At 43.3% G+C, this 17,787-nt stretch overlaps 1 non-coding gene and 1 pseudogene across 1 annotated transcript; one reads left to right on the top strand and one right to left on the bottom strand.

Annotated features, from left to right (window-relative positions):
- Nucleotides 1-17,787, bottom strand: part of LOC121026012 (nucleoplasmin-3-like) — a 62,075-nt pseudogene that overhangs the window by 17,810 nt on the left and 26,478 nt on the right.
- Nucleotides 6,242-6,326, top strand: TRNAR-UCG (transfer RNA arginine (anticodon UCG)). Its single transcript has one exon. It is a non-coding gene; the product is annotated as a tRNA-Arg (tRNA).

Here is a 17,787-nt window from a genome sequence, read left to right as displayed (position 1 = left end):
GACCGCGAGATCGTGACCTGAGCTGAAGTCGGACGCTTAACCGACTGAGCCACCCAGGTGCCCCCCCTCTGCCCATTTTTAATTGCATTATTTGGTTTATTTTTGGTATTGAGTTGCATCAGTTCTTTATATATTTTGAATAGTAACCCCTTATAGATATGTCCTTTGCAAACATCTTTTCCCATTCGGTAGGTTGTCTCTTTTGTTTTGTTGATGGTTTCCTTCATTGTGCAAAAGCTTTTTATTTTAATGTGGTTCCAATTGTTGACTTTTGCTTTTGTTTCCCTTGCCGTAGGAGACATATCTGGAAAAAAATGTTGCTATGGCGATGTCAAAGGAATTATTGCCTGTGCTCTCTTCGAGGAAATTTATGGTTTCAGGTCTCACATTTAGATATTTAACCCATTCTGAGTTTATTTTTGTGTACAGTATAAGAGAGTGGCTCTTCTGCGTGTAGCAGTCCAGTTTTCCCAACACCACTTACTGAAGAGACTTAGCGACCATTTACAGATTCATTGACCATAAATGCATGGGTTTTATTTCTGGGCTCTCTATTCTGTTCCATTGATCCACGTGTCTATTTTATGCAATGGAATATTACTCAGCCATAAAAAAACGATGAGATCTTGCCATGTGCAATAATCTGGACGGACCTAGAGGTCAGTGAAATAAGTACAGAGAAAGACAAATACGATATGGTTTCACTTGCATGTAGAATGTAAGAAAGAACAAATGAATACACAAATAAAACGCAGAATCAGACCTATACATGTAGAAAACAAACTGGTGACTGCCACAAGGGGGGGTGAGGGGTGGGCAAAATGGGTGAAGAAGTAGGAGATAAGGCTTCCAGTTATGAAATAAATAAGTCATAGGAATAAAAGGCACAGCCTGGGGAATAGAGTCAGTGGTACTGTAATAATGTCGCATGGTGACAGACGGTCACTATGCTTGTGGTGAGCACAGCATAACGTATAGAGTTGCTTAACATCACGTTGTATACCTGCAATGAATGTAACATTGTATGTCGATTCAAATTTAAAAAGGAACTCAAAAAAAAAAAAAAGAACTCAGACAACTTGCTAGCAAATAATAAAATAATAGTGATAACAACAACCCGATGCAAAAAATGGGCCAGAGACCCAAGCAGACGTTTGTCCAAAGAAGATACACGAAAAGCCAAAGGTACATGAAAAGATGCTCGACATCACCAGTCTTTAGGGAAATTCACATGAACAGCACCATGAGAAATCATCTCGTGCCAGTTAGAGCAGCCATCATCGAAAAGACTGGAGGTAACCAATGTTGACATGGATGTGGAGAAAAGGGAGCCCTTGCGAGCTGTTGGTGGGAATGCAAATTGGTGAAGCCATTATGGAAAACGGTATGGAGGATCATCAAAACATGAAAAATAGAACTACCATATGATTCAGCAATTTCACCTCTGGGACTATATCCAAAAGAAATGAAGGCATTAACTCAGAAAGGTATCTGCACCCCTCTGTCCATCACAGCATTATTTACAATAACCAGGACATGGATGGATGAATGGATGAAGAAGTTGTGGTATATGCATACAGTGGAATATTATTCAGCCATAAAAATGAGAAAAATCCTACCGTTTGCAGCAACATGGATGGACCTTGAAGGCATTATGCTAAGGGAGATAGGTTAGACAGAGAAAGACAAACCATGTATGATCTCACTTGCATGTGGAAAAAAACAAATACACAAACTCATAGAAAAAGAGATGAGAATTGTAGTTACCTGAGGCAGAGGGTGGGGGGAAGTGAAGGAAGGTGGTCAAAGGGTACAAACTTCCGGTTATAAGATAAATACTAGGGAGGGTCACCTGGGTGGCGCAGTCGGTTGAGCGTCTGACTTCAGCTCAGGTCACGATCTCGCGGTCCGTGAGTTCGAGCCCCGCGTCGGGCTCTGGGCTGATGGCTCAGAGCCTGGATCCCGCTTCGGATTCTGTGTCTCCCTCTCTCTCTGCCCCTCCCCCGCTCACACTCTCTCTCTCTCTCTCTGTCTCTCAAAAGTAAATAAACATTACAAAAATGTTTAAAAAGTAAGTACTGGGGATGTTACATACAGCGCGACGACTGTAGCCAACCCTACTGTGTGATATACTGGACAGTTGTTACGAGAGTAAATCCTAAGAGTTTTCATCACAGGGAGAAACTATTTTCCTTTTTTTTCCTTTTTATTGCATGTAGGTTAGAAGATGGGTGTTAGCTGAAGCTATCACGGTAATCATTTCACAACGTATGTAAATCAAACCATCATATTGTATATCTGAACCTTAAGCAGCAATGTATGCCGATTGTTTCTCAACAAAACTGGAAAGAAAAGATACTTGTAGTAACATGTTTATAACAAGCTACTTACAGACTTCATCAACAGCAGTGTTATGTCAGTGGATGGAAGAGATCCACATTCTGTAATGCGTGTAGAGAAGTGTCTAAAAACACTTGTAATAGGGATGTTTCTAACAAGCTACCTGAAAGCTGCCTTCAGAACAGTGTTGTTTCAGAGACGGGAACTCATACTCATTCCTTAATGTATGTAGTGAAGTGTAAAAAATCTATCTTATTGAAGATTTTTAAGCGCCCACAGTTTTAAGCTGTGCTTGGCACAGTGTTATTTCAGTGAATGGAAGCGATCCCCACTCAGTGATGCAGGTAGTGGAGCGTTAAACAACGCTTGAGATGAACATGTTTTTAACAAGCAAAAAACAAAAGCTAAAAAATAAATAAAAACTCTCTGCTCTGCCGAAGACAATGTCAAGACAATGAGAAGATCAGCCACAGTGTGTATGTGTGTGTGTGTGTTGGGGGGTAGAATATAATTTATATTTGAGAGAGAGCACGAGTGGGATAGGGTTAGAGAGACAGAGGCACAGAATCCAAAGCAGGCTCCGGGCTCCGAGCTGTCAGCACAGAGCCCAACGCGGGGCTCGAACCCCCAATCCGTGAGATCATGACCTGAGCCGAAGTCAGGTGCTCAACCGACTGAGCCACCCAGGTGCCCCCCAGGAGAAAATATTTTTAAAAAAACACTTCTGATAAAGGGCTATTATCCAAAATGTACACCGATCTCTTAAAACTCAACAATAGGGGCGCCTGGGTGACTCAGTTGGTTAAGCATCTGACTTCCGCCCAGGTCATGATGTCGAGGTTCAAGCCCTACATCGGGCTCCTCTCTGACAGTGCAGAGCCTGCTTGGGATTCTGTCTCTCCCTCTCTCTCTGCCCCGGTCCTGCTTTCGCTCTCTCTCTCTCTCTCAAAATAAGTAAATAAAGTTAAAAAAAAAAACCCTCAACTATAAAAACAGACAATTAAAAAACGGGTAAAAGATTTTTATGGACACATTTTTATGGTCAAAAAGCAGTTGCAGAGAGCAGGCAAGCATATGGAAATATACCCCACATCCTATATCATCAGGGACATGTAAATTAAAACAATTGTGCTACTCCTGCATGCCTTTAACAATGTAAAAAATCTGGAACACTGATCACTAAATGCTAGTGAGGAGGTAGAACAGTAGGGAACACTTATTCATTGCTGATGAGAATACACAGTGGTCCCGCCATTTTGGAAGACACTTTGGCAGGGCTTTATCAAAGTGAAATATTCTTTTACTATAGGAGCCAGCAACTGTACTCCTTGATGCTTACCCGAAGGAGTTGAAAACTCATGTTCTCACAAAAACCGGCACACAGACATTCACAGCGGCTTTATTCACAGTTGCCAAACTTTGGGGACACCCAGGATGCCCTTTGGTAGGTGAACAGATAAATAATCCGTGGCACATTCAGACAATGGAATATTAGGGCTAAAAAAGAAATGAGCTCTCAAGCCATGAAAACACATGGAAGGACCTTCAGTGCACATTACTAAGTGGGAGAAGCCAAACTGAAAAGGCTGCCTAACGTATGGTTCCAACTGCATGACCTCCTGGAAAAGGCGAAACTACGGAGACAATCTAGAGATCGGTGATTGCCAGGCTTCAGGGGTGAGAGAGCATTAAATATACTCTGTGTGGTACTGTAATAATGGATAGATGTCATCGTACATTTGTCCAAACCCATACAATGTACAGCACCAGGAGTGAACCGGAAAGTAAACAATGGGCTTAGAGTGATGACGGTGCCTCCATGTAGGTTCCTCAGTTGTAACAAATGCATCATTCTGGTGGGGGATGCTGGTAATGGGGGAGGCTGTGGGTGTATGGAGGCAGGGAAGGGGGGACATGGGAAATCTCTGTGATGTCACCTCAATGCTTCTATGAACCTAAAACTGCTTTAAAAGTTTGATTTAAAGAAGATTTAGGGGCGCCTGGGTGGCTCAGTCGGTTAAGCGTCTGACTTCGGCTCAGGTCATGGTCTCGCACTTCGGTGAGTTCGAGCCCCGCGTTGGGCTCTGTGCTGATGGCTCGGAGCCTGGAGCTCGCTTCAGATTCTGTGTCCCCCTCTCTCTCTGCTCCTGCTCTCTCTCTCTCTCTCTCTCTCTCTCTCTCTCTCTCTCAAAAATACATGAAATGTTAAAAAAAATCCTTTTTAAAATTTAAAAAACATTTTTGTCAGTCATTACGCTTCTCCACTCAGTGATGATCCTGTGGCAGGCGGCCCTCACCTCCTGACTCTCCCAGAGCTACCCACCAGCTCTTCCCAGCCCCAATCAGATCCTCTCGCACCATTTGTCTCCTGTTGTGCGTGTGCGCCTACATACGCGTGCACGCATGCATGCTCTTGCACAACAGAAGTAGAGGATTGCTGGCTACGAGAGGCGCCTTTCCTTTTCTCCCGTTGCCTGAACACCTGGCACGGCCATAGACGTCAACCAGACCCCGTGGAGATGCTGCCGCGCCCTGGCACCAACACGCACCCGAACCTTCACCAGCTCGCAACCAAATCACTTGGGTGCTCCGGTTGAAGTGACGGCGGTACCAGATCTGGAGCCCGGGAATCTGTATTTCAGCCAGATTCTCCAGGGGCGTTGAATGCGTGTGGACGCTTCAAAGTGGATGTTTCAAACGTGGTATGTTGCTCATAGTCAATTTTCAACAGTACGCGTTGCCCGAAGGAGTATATCATTAGTATTTCAAACTTCATGTGTGGTGGTATTATTCTTTGAGAATATGCTTTAGAAAAGGATAACGAGTGAATGCGTTTAGGCTTTTAGACAAGCTCAAAAGGCAACATTCCGTAAGTTAATAATCCTTTAAACAGACAATCGAAAATGCATCGCGTCTTGCTATGGACTCACTTGTGTACCCCCCAGTTCCTGTGTTGCAGCCCTCCACCCTCAGTGTTGGGGTGTGGGAAGTGGAGACTTTGGAAGATAATTAGGGTTAGATGAGATCATGGCAGTGGGGCCCTCCTGATGGGGTTAGTATTCTTATAAGAGGAGACGACAGAGAACTTGCCTTCTCTCTCTGCCAAAGGAAGACAAGCCAGCAGTCCAAGCAAGAAGGCAGTCATCTGTAAGCCAGCTAAAGGGCCTTCACTAGAACCCAAGCATGCTGGCACCTTGATCTTGAATGCTCCACATCCAGAATTGTGAGAAAATCAGTTTTTGTTGTTTAAGCTACCCCGTCTATTGTATTTTGTTACGGTCGCCTGAGCAGACTAAAGCCATCCATCGTCAACATCAGATTTGACTCTCTCCTTGACTTCTAAGTCTCTCACTTCAATTATCCACCTCTCGAACCCTTTACTTCAGGAGATTGCACCACACCACATATCCTAGATCACTTCCGGGTTGTCTGGAACTCTGAAGTTGTGTCTAACAAACTCGGATTTATCATACTTTATTTCATCCACTTATCCTGTGATCCGTTCATTTTGAGACAATTTATTGAGGGCTTGCTATGGGCTGGGCCCCAACTTAAGTGGTGGTAAACAGAGGTGAATCAGATGTATGTGCTCCCTGCCTTTAGGGAGCTCCCGGCCCCATCAGGAGCCAGTAAGTTAATACACAGATATGTAATCATAAATCATGAAATAGGAAGAAGGAAAGCAGGAAGGCCTCACTGTGACACTGATATTTTAGCTCGTTTCTGAAGGATGAGTGCATGACATTTTCTAAAGGAGAAATGACTTTGAACTGAAAGACACCTCGGCGGAATGCTTATCATATACCATCTAGATCCCCTTTCACTGAAGGACTTATTGTCCCAACTTCTGGGAGTGCTAAGGGCAGACAAGCTCTCTCTAAAAAACAGCCTGCACAGGGGCGCCTGGGTGGCTCAGTCGGTTGAGCGTCTGACTTCGGCTCAGGTCATGATCTCGCGGTCCGTGGGTTCGAGCCCCGCGTCGGGCTCCGTGCTGACAGCTCAGAGCCTGGATGGAGCCTGCTTCAGATTCTGTGTCTCCTTCTCCCTCCGCCCCTCCCCCACTCACGCTCTGTCTCTCTCTGTCTCTCAAAAATGAATACACTTAAAAAAAAAAGATCCTGCACAGTAAACTTCATCTCACGGTCTGCTTCCCGGGCAGCTCAAACTACCATACCCGTGTGTGATTTTTTATTTCTAGTGTACTGGAGACCTCTGAAAAATCTTTAAATAAGGCCTACTCCAATGCCTCCTTCCAATCATTAAAAAACTTCAGAAAAACCGAAACCAGGGGACATCTGACCGAAATAACTAACTATTACTCTTCAAATGTGTCAAGGTCATGAAAGAGAAGGAAGGAGTGAAGAACTTTTATAGATGGGGGAGATTAAGCAGAACCAGCAACCAAATGCAATGTGAGATCCTGCATAGGATCCTGAAAGAGAAAGAAAAAAATAAAAAGACAGTGGGAAAACTACTAAAATTAGAATAAAGCATGTAGTTTAGTTAGTATTATTGTGCCTATGCGAATTTCCTGGTTTTAATAAGTGTGCCGTGGTTACATAAGATGCGAACGTTACGGAAACCTGATTGAAGGAGACAAGGAACTCTCTGGTACTACTTATACACCTTTCCAATAAGCCTAAATTAGTTACACTTAAAAAACATAAAACAGGGGCGCCTGGGTGGCGCAGTCGGTTAAGCGTCCGACTTCAGCCAGGTCACGATCTCGCGGTCCGTGAGTTCGAGCCCCGCGTCAGGCTCTGGGCTGATGGCTCAGAGCCTGGAGCCTGTTTCCGATTCTGTGTCTCCCTCTCTCTCTGCCCCTCCCCCGTTCATGCTCTGTCTCTCTCTGTCCCAAAAATAAATAAAAAAACGTTGAAAAAAAAATTAAAAAAAAAAAAAACAAACAAAAAAAAAAACATAAAACAAATGTTATCCAGGCCGCTGTGTGGAGAATGCGTTGCAGGGAAAGCAAAAGCGAGAGAAGGACAGACCCGTTGATAGAGATTCATAACAGTAGTAGCAACAGACAGTAGTAACAGTAGGTGTTAACTTTGACCATAGCAGCTAGTGGAGGGGGATTTAAGGGGGAAAAAAGAAGTCAACCGTGTCAACCACACCGCATCTTTTCTGTCGCAGACTTCTAGTCTGAAGCACGTACAGAGTGAGAGAGAAATGTAGTTTAATGCTACATCAAGCTTGGAGTTTTGACTCAACCGGGACTGAACGATCTAATTTCTCAACGTAGACTGCCCCATAGAGCATCTTGAGGTCTGTCCAGTCATGGTCAAGAGTCTTAGGCTGCTGGAAGTTTTCAAGCCTAGGAAGTAGGGACAAGGCTGTCAAGACAATTCCGTGAAGGTTTCAGATGGAACGTATTACGCGTGTAAAGGACATATTTAACGCACACACATAGCTAAATGATAATTACAAAATAAACTTCTGTTTACCTACTGCCTAGCTTGGTTCTCAACCCTTGTTGCCTACCAGAATCAAGTGGAGAGCTAATAGAGAAGAAAGAGGTTCAAGTTCATGGAAGCAGGATAGGGCTCAGCCTTTGACCGAGTTCTCCTCCTGATTTTGACGCAGATCAAAGTGTAAGAACTGCTAAGCTAGAATATTACCAATACTTTTGAAGGCTTCTGTATACCTCTCCCTAGTCACATCCCACTCCTTCCAGATTCAACTATTGTCTTCAAGCTTTGTTAACCATTCCCTCATTGTTCATTATTGGTTTTTCATTTGCACTCATTCAGGTATCCCTAAAAATATTTTGCTCAGGGTTGCTCAGTCGGTTAAGCGTCCAACTCTTGATTTCAACTCCGGTCATGATCTCACGGTCATGTGTTCGAGCCCCGCCTTGGTCTCTGGGCTGACAGTGCAGAGCCCATTTGGGATTCTCTCTCTCTCTCTCTGCCCCTCCCCTGCTCACTTAGTTTTGCCCATTTTCAAGCTTTATTTAGTTATAAGCACAGTATATGTTTTCTTCTGTGACTTGCTTTTTATTTGTCACATTATGTTCTTGAAATTCATCCATTTTGATGCACGTAGCTACCATTTGTTTGTGGTCATTGGTGCATAGTATTCCATTGTATAAATATGTCACAATTAATTATCCATTGTCCTGATGTTGAATATTTAAGTTGTCTTAAGTAACTACATATTGAGAACTTTGCTGGCTGCTTGGGAAGTGTTAGGACCTCATGAAGGGTAGCATCTCTGCCCTCCGTTACTCCCTTGCTGTCCTCTCCTCATCCACATTTTTGGTCCCCAACTGCCACCAAGGAATGACAAGGAGCCCCTTTCACCCAAGGGCTAATGGAAGCTGAGTGGAGAAGCTGAACTATCATCCTCACCCAACGGTAATGAGGTGACCCTCTCACTCACTGGAATGGTATCAGAAAATACATGTTTATTTTCATTCGAGCACTTCCCACTGACGCTAGACTATGTATTTATCTCTTTTATCTGTCCCCAACACTAGAATGTAAACTCTATGAAGCGTAAGAACTTTATATTGCTTATTGGTGAATTCTTAGATCCTACAGCTTGCCTGGGGAAAATCACCCTAAATCTGTGTTTATTGAATGAATGGATGGATGAATGAATGAATAAGATAATATCATTTAATTTTTATTAGGTGTCCATAAGCCACCTATTGTGCATAGAATATTCTTTGAAAGGTCTTTAAATGTAAATGTAAGTTTTGCGAGTTACGGAATTGCCCAGATTTCATACAAGCGCACAACAGGTTTATTCTACTCTACTCTTTATTCGACTTCCACCAGTGGCTCCGCTAAGGAAAGGATGGAGAAAAGAGAGCTTGGATTGGTGTTGTCGATGTTTCTCTTGACTGTTGGATACCTTCCATGAAGTGCTTTGGTGGAAGCTACCTCACTATACCTTTCTGTTACCTTTAAGCTTTCTGGCAGACCTCTGTTAATAATACGTCTCATCTTCTGCTTCTAGGGGGCTTCCCATAATCTCTATTCTTGTGGGGTCTTTTTTTTTTTTTTTTTTTTTACCCCAGCAGGTAGCTTTTTTGGGTGGAGTCCTTTCAAGGATCCCCTTCATAGCAAGGACTTGACTTTGCTTGCCCAAAGGTGGCAGTACGGTTTGACCCAGTACTGATGCTCCTCTCCATGCCATGCCCTCAAGATCTACTCTACCAGGATCGATATCAGTTATCTACTGTTGCATACAGACTTAGTGGGTTAAAACACTCCAAATCTTAGTAGATGGAAACAACAACCACTTTATTTGCTCAAAATTCTGTGGGTCAATAATTTGGAAGAGGCTCAGATCGATGGTTTTTCTACTGGTTCGCCTTGGGGTAACACGTAAAGCTGAAGATCACATTAGTGGCCATCTAGCCTCATATATATATTCTGAAGATTGGAGATGGGGTGAGTAACTGAAGGACCAGTTAGCCTACATCTTAGCAAACCTTGGGGGACTGTGCCTAATGGAGGCCTTGTACTCAACTTTGGACAAAATCATTCCATACCTTTTCATGTAACCTGTTACCCAAACTTTTCCTGGGCTGGATACATATACATGATTTATCTCTATATAGATAATCCATACTGAAGGATGTGCAGTCCTCCCATCCTAGAGATCCTAAATCTTATCCTTGAAATAAGCGAGAGCATCAGAGAGCCGTAAATCTACATGTTGGCGCTCTGCCGTTGGCCTACACAGACGCATGTGTGATTTAAAAAAAAAAAAAAAAATTAAAGCGAAGAGTTAACCATTCTATTTCCTCTCAGAACACTGCTTCACCCACAGGAAATGATGCCCCTGGCGCTTGCTTCTGCTGAACACCGAGAAGGCTTTATCTCACAAACACCGGAAGATTTGTAACAGGCCAAGTGTTTCATCTTGTTCTGGACATTAAAAAGTACAGAAATGCTTTCCCTTCTCTAGCAATTGTTCAAGGTCACGACGGTTTGCAGTTCCCGCACCATCTGATCCTTCTAGACTTCTGCGTTTTTCCTTTCTTCTTTTCCTACTTTCCCCTCCTTAACCTCAGCATTGTCGTGACCAGAGGCAGAGGGAGGCGGGGGCGGGGGGAGTGGAGGAAGGTGATCAAAGGTACAAACTTTCAGTTATAAGAGAATGTAACAGGGATGTAACATACAGCATGACGGCTGTAGCCAACCCTACTGTGTGATATTACCGGGCAGTTGTTACGAGAGTGAATCCCAAGAGTTTCCATCACAGGGAGAAAATAGTTTCCTTTTTCTCCTTTTTACTGTACGTAGGTTAGAAGACGGATGTTAGCTGAAGCTGTCATGGCAATCATTTCACAACATACGTAAATCGAATATGTAAATATTGTGCATCTGAAAGTTATGCGGTAACGTGTGTCAATTGGCAAAAATCTCAATTTCTTCACCTTTTTTATTTTTTATCTTGTTTTATCACTCATGGCTTTATAAACAGCAACAATTTTTTTTTTCTTTCAACCAACAAGATGTACATAAAGAAATCATAAAAAGACTACTCTCCTCGGAGTGTGGTCCACGGGTCATCAGCATCACCTGGGAGTGTTAGAAAATGCAGAATCTCGGGCCTCGCCCCAGATCTACTGAATTAAAATCTACATTTAACAAAATCCCCCGGTGATCCAAGTACACATTCAAGTTGGAAAAGCACTGTGCTGAGGCACTCCCTCTGTTTGGTGCCTTGGAATCCTCAACAGTAAATTGCAGCAACGCCAGGGGCGCCTGGGTGGCTCAGTGGGTCAAGCGTCCGACTTTGGCTCAGGTCATGACGTCGCGGTCTGTGAGTTCGAGCCCTGCGTCGGGCTCTGTGCTGACAGCTCGGAGCCTGGAGCTTGCTTCCGATTCTGTGTCTCCCTCTCTGTCTCTCTGTCTGTCAAATAAACATTAAATTTTTTTTTTTAACTGCAGCACGGTCATATCGATGGGTGCAGATTTCATACTCATGAATTTCCGTTTGCTTCTTCGTTCTCAGGACTTTCTATCTTCAAAATGTAAGAGCCCTGCTAAGTCCCTAAGACCACGTTCCTGGGAGCCCTGAACAGAATTCTGAGAATGTTCTACCATCTGTGGGGTAGGTAGCACAAGTTGTTTGGCTACCAAGAGTATGGTGCTTTAGCCATGAAACTTTTTGTTAACAACTTTCAAATAGACTGTCTGTCAAGCCACACAGATTTAAAATGTTCAGATAAGAAAGGCTATAAAATAGAAAGTTCTCACAGCAGGAACTTGACGTGAATTGACACCAGATTGATTCCTGATCCTCAACTCCATGCATTACAATTTCTAAGTGATGTGTCTGAATGATGTGATGCTGTTTTTGAAGCCAAGTCGTGGGAACATCAATCTTATAACTTTTGTAAGGTCCAATTTGGGGGGTGGGGTGGACTAGGAAAGGATAGTAAATGTCTTATCACCGATCTCCACTGTCTTCAAAATACGTAAAGCAATTTCACCTTTAAAACTGCAGGCTCAAAAGTAAGTAAATGAATGAATGAATGAATGAATAAATAAATAAGTAAATAAAAATGCAGGCTCAACATTAATTTTGGAGTCATCTTTCTTCGACACGAACAGTGTCTAATGGGGGCACATTACTTTTACTCATCTTTGGAACTACATTAAATACCCACAGAACTGAAGAATGAGTACAAGCCTCCTTCCCTCTTCTAAATTTTAGGCAGAGATCTTTGGTAGACCCTTCTTTGGAAAGCACACTTCTGGCCAAACCACTGGAAGGATGACCCTGTGACTCAGCATTTTGTCTCTGTGAGCAGCATCTTGGTGTACCTATGGCGAAGGGGTCACACATTCAAGAAACCATCGAGTAACTCAAATATATAAAATTAAAAACTGATCTCGGCTCCCAGGCTTCAATGCACCTTGTCTTTCTTGTCTTCCATACATATCTGTTCGGTGTCTACTATGGGCCAGGTACTACATTTTGAGCTGCAGAGGGAGGGGCAAATAAAATAGTCCCTGGCCAAAGACTCCTATTCTCAGCGGCCGTTTTAAGAGATTTTTCATAATGAAGAACAAAAGACCATGTTTTCTGGGGGTGAATGAGTTGTTGAAGAACGTCCATCCTTCCAAATAGGATCTAGTTTTTCTCCGTGGCCTTGAAGATTCCAAAACTTAAGGAGAGGGTCTCCGTCGTCATGCTGACATGTTCAACCAGATGGAAACCTAACAATGAGAACACCAAGCTCTTCAAAAGGGATGTGGAATAGCATGTAGAGTAAGAGAACGGTCTTGAAGACATGGCAAGAGACTATTACATGCAAGCAGTATTGATTTTAGCCATCCCTTACATATGGAAAGCCCTGTCCTAAGGTTCCTACTTAAGAAGCCTGACATACAGGCCCATTACATTGACCTAAACCACAGTCATCAGAGATAAAGGTGTCATAGAGCCCTGTATTATGAGTCAGTGTGCAACTGGAAGGTGAATTGTGGGGCCATTACGTGCCTTACCCTTTTAGAAGAAACTCGAGATCTGCAGGGAGTTGGGGGTCAGCCTGATGACAGTTCAATAAAGGTTTTCACCTGAGGCCACAGGATCTCCAAGGAAGAATGGAGTAGAGAGCCAGAGCCATGCAGGGTTACTGAGATTCCGAAAGTCAGGAGGGATGTACAGGGCTGGCATGATCAAAACAGGCCAGAGACAAATCACGGGAGTAGAGGCTGAGACTGAGGATCTAGAACCATGATTAGAAATAGATGCTGGGGGCTGTGGCTGGCTTTTAGAATCTTCAGCAGTCTGAAACCATAGGGTCAGGAACATAAGTGGACTGGATGCTTGTTGGGAAACGTGACCCCACTCTGGATGAATGGTGTCCCCTGCAAATTCATGTTACAGCCCCAAACCCCAAGGTGACTGTATTTAGAGTCAGGAAGCAATTAAAGTTAAATCAGTTCATAAGGGTGGGGCCCTGATCTGATGGGATTAGTGTTCTTATAAGAAGAGGCACCAGAGAGTTCCTTCTTTTCTCTTTGCCATGTGAAAATACAGCAAGATGGCAGCCATCCGCAAGTCAGGAAGAGAGCCCTCACTATCAAGTGAGTCAAATGGCACCTTGATCTTGGACTCCTGGCCCCCAGAACCACGAGAAATATGTGTCCGTTGTTTAAGCCACCCAGTTTGTGGTATTTTGTCAGAACAACCTGAGCTAATACAGACCCCATTACAGATGCCATCCAAATGCCTGTTCGTCACCAACAAAAACATAAAGAGCATAGTAGTAGAGGAAGAGCTGGCATTGATCAATGGAAGAGAAAGGAAAATCCAGAAATCGATCTGATCACAGATAACATAAAGGAGGCATCTAAAATATTGCAACCCAGATAAGTGGTGGGCAACGTAGAAAAAGAACAACTTAGAAGTGAATGTCACAGAATTCACCAAAATAAATTATAAGCATATAGGCAAGTTACGTAGAAGAGTATTCGAATATCTTTCAGGTTTCTGGAGGAGAGTTAACTTTAAAAACTTTAAAGCCTTCGAAGGAAGCACAAGAGGAAAGATAGACTCAATCATACAAACATCAAGACCATCGTTTTGAAAAGCAAGATCAAACAGCAAGCCACATACTGAGAAGAATGCTTCAGGTAATGATTTGCAGGGATGTGAGTTTTAAACCCCCCCACCAATTCAAAAGTAGAAATTGACCAGAATATAAAACATGCAGATATCAATAGAAGATTGGGACAAAGAAAATTCACACAAAAATTCCCTACTTTAGAAAATACAAATAAGATGAAAGTCTCAACTTTGGTTCCAATTAAAGACGGGCAAATAAAAATCAAACAGAATGGGGCACCTGGGTGGCTCAGTCGGTTGAGCGTCTGACTTCAGCTGAGGTCACGATCTCATGAACTTTGTGAGTTTGAGCCCCATGTCGGGCTCGCCGCGGTCAGTGCAGAGCCCGCTGCGGATCCTCTGCCCCCCCCCACCCCGCCCCACTGCTCCTCTCCCGCTCATGCTCTCTCTCTCAGAAATAAACATTAAAAAAATCAAATAGAATATTTACACAAAAGCCTGCACATGATATTTACAGTAGCGTCATTCATGAATGCCAAACGTACAAGCAACCAAAATGTTCTTCAGCGGGTGAATGGATAAAATAAACTATGGTGCATCCAGCTAATGGAATATTATTCAGTATTAAAAAGAAACAAGTAGCCAGGCCATGAAAAGACATGGAGAAAATCTTAAATACATGTTACTAACGGAAGAAGCCAATCTGAACAGGCTACATACTGTCTGATTCCAACTATAGGACATTCTGGTAAAGGCAAAACCATGGAGACCATAAAAGATCAGTGGTTGCCTGGGACTGGAGAGGAGGAAAGGATAAATAGGCAGAGTGCAGAGGATTTTTAGGATAGTGAAACTGCTCTGTATGATTCTCTGATGGTGGATACGTGTCATGATACGTTTGTCCAAATGCCTAGAATGTACGATATCAACAGCGGCTCCCCGATGGAAACCATGGACGCTGGGCGATAATGACAGGTCAACGCAGATTCATCAATTGTAATAAATGTACCACTCTACTGTGGGATGTTGATAAGGGGGGGGAGGCTATGCATGTGTGGGACAGCGGGTATATAGAAAATTTTCCTCTTCATTTTACAGTGAACCTGTTCTAAAAAATAATAATAATAATAATAATAATAATAAAGCCTTTAAAATTAAAAAAAAAATCAAATAGGTGATGGCATAGAATACTAAATGAGGCCACGTCTCATCTACTAAATGGACCCAAAGCATGATGATTAAGATAATCATGTGCAGGAGTGCTGAGGAGAATGTGGCAGATCTGGAAGGTACTTGACACTGAAAGGTTGTCATTTGATTAACGGTACTTTCAGAAAGCGATTTGACAAGACAGGTCAATTGCCATAAAAGCACTCATATTCTATTAGGGATTTATCTTAAGGAAACGATCGAAAGAGAAAGTGAACGCTGTAGAGGTGAAGAAATTTTTGACACGATTTGCTTAATGTTGAAAAATAGGGAGCAATCTAGCTGTTTAATGGCAGAGAAATGACGCCATAGCCACTTTATTGGATGTCATCTTAGCACTAAGAATTATAACGTTGGAAGTAGGCACTTACACGATGAGATATGTAAAGGTGAGTAAAAAGCCCCCACTTGCACACACTTTGGGACTATGTAAAAACGTGGGGCCACGAACAGAGGCTGGGAAGAAATGCACAGAATTGGACAGCGCCCTCGTTGTAGGATGGTGAGATGTTCGATGGGTTTTCTTCATCGTTTTGCCAAACTTTCTGCAACGCTTTTATATGGCCTTTCAGTGGCAAGGAGAGAATAAGACAGGATCTGCCTCATTGGGGTAATATTGTGAGCATTCTATTCTATAAAAAGAAGAAACGACTGGGAAATGAAGAAAGGAAAAAATAGTTGCAGTAAGAAATTCTCAGTGACAAAAACAACCCAGGGGGACATGGACAAAATGGTGCTAATGCTATTCCTTTCTAGTGCAAAAGACTCTCCTAGTGTTTTCTTTCTTTCTCTTCTGAGTTTGGAATGAGCTTCATTCTGGAGTAAATGTCAATTTCCTTCCTTCCTGTGAAATAGAAGATACTCTGAAATAAAAGTAGTTTTACAGCCCTAGAGAAACAACGCTTCAGGAATCAAGGCCAACCTCAACTTACATTCACTATAGAGTAAACCCTTTGAGTTTTGATAATTCAAAAAGAAAAAACCCCACCCAAACCCTCATAATGGAAATGGTTTTCTTGCATTTTAGTTTTTAGAGAATGAGACGTATTACACATTTTTTCTTCCTTCCCAAGATGTATTCTATTTTTTTTTTAATTTTTAAAAAAAAAATTTTTTTTTTCAACGTTTATTTATTTTTGGGACAGAGAGAGACAGAGCATGAACGGGGGAGGGGCAGAGAGAGAGGGAGACAGAGAATCGGAAACAGGCTCCAGGCTCTGAGCCATCAGCCCAGAGCCCGACGCGGGGCTCGAACTCACGGACCGCGAGATCATGACCTGGCTGAAGTCGGACGCTTAACCGACTGCGCCACCCAGGCGCCCCTATTTTTTATATTAAATGTAATTTATTGTCAAATTGGCTTCCATGCAACACCCCGTGCTCATCCCAACAGGTGCCCTCCTCCGTGCCCGTCACCCACTTTCCCCTCCCCCCCACCATCAACCCTCAGTTTGTTCTCAGTGTTTAAGAGTCTCTTACGGTTTGCCATATTACACATTTTTAAGAGACTATCAGGTATTTTAGGAATGATCCCCAGAGACTGAATATTCAATCCAATGTTATGCCTTCTCTCCAGTGGCGGTTGGATATTGTTGCTAGAATATCCAGAATTTTTAACAGACATTACAGGAAACCTGGGGCTTTCTGGGCAGCATTTATGAATTTTAAGGGGACTGAAATAACCCATTTTTCTGGGAAGCACTGGCTTAGGTAGAATGGACTCTTCTTAATGATGTGTTAATGAGGCGGTGGCAAAGGCCTGATGCTGTGGCCTCCTGCTGCTCCCCCTCTGGGGCTTTCATTCAGGAGAACGCTCCTGTGGTCAAGTTCCTTGAATTCCTCCACTCCTTCCCTCTTTGGGGCTTGGACCTCTGTGCACATACACGCGTCCTGATGTATACACCAGACCCCTCCCTGTCGCAGGCACAATCAACCGAAGCTGGGGTGTGGCCCATACCTGGTTTCAGCACTTGTTGTTCGACCTCTAAAACACCATCCCCTGAAACACCAAATTGCACATTTGCTTTGTGCAGTTAACGCCCTACTGACGTCTAATGACAAAACCCAGAGACGTTTCCATCCTGCGAGACATGTGTTCTCCATTATGGAAGGATGGACTTGGGGATTCGGAACGGGACCTTTTTCTGTTTTCTGATCACCCTGCCTCCTGCACCGGGGTTAAGATTTGAGCACAAAGGGAAACCCTTCCACCTGGCCTGCTCTCAAATGTTGCACCCGCTGCGAAGGTAGTATTTTTGGAGTAACTTTTTGTATGCGAATCTTTTACTTTGATTTGGTTTCAAGTTCCACGTATAAGTGTAAGGATCTCTCTTACGTTCTTCACTCAGATTCACCGATTGATTACATTTTGCCCCATCTGTTTTACTCTCTCTCTTTCTTTTCTTTTCTTAAATGTTTATTTTTCAGAGAGAGAGAGACAGACAGAGCGCGAGCAGGGAAGGGCAGAGAGAGAGGGAGACACAGAACCCGAAGCAGGCTCCAGGCTTCGAGCTGTCAGCACAGAGCCCTATGCGGGGCTCAAATCCATGAACTGCGAGATCATGACCTGAGCTGAGGTCGGCCGCTTAACTGACTGAGCCACCCAGGCGCCCCTCTCTCTCTCTTTCTTTCTACATGCATGTGCATATATGCTTTTTTCTCTTAAATTTTTTGATGTTTATTTATTTTTGAGAG

This window comes from Herpailurus yagouaroundi, unplaced genomic scaffold (assembly GCF_014898765.1).
Source record: "Herpailurus yagouaroundi ecotype Mexico unplaced genomic scaffold, PumYag 67793, whole genome shotgun sequence".
Taxonomy (NCBI): domain Eukaryota; kingdom Metazoa; phylum Chordata; class Mammalia; order Carnivora; family Felidae; genus Herpailurus; species Herpailurus yagouaroundi.
The sequence above is the reverse complement of the archived record's forward strand: the minus strand, read 5'-3'. Positions and strand labels throughout refer to the sequence as shown.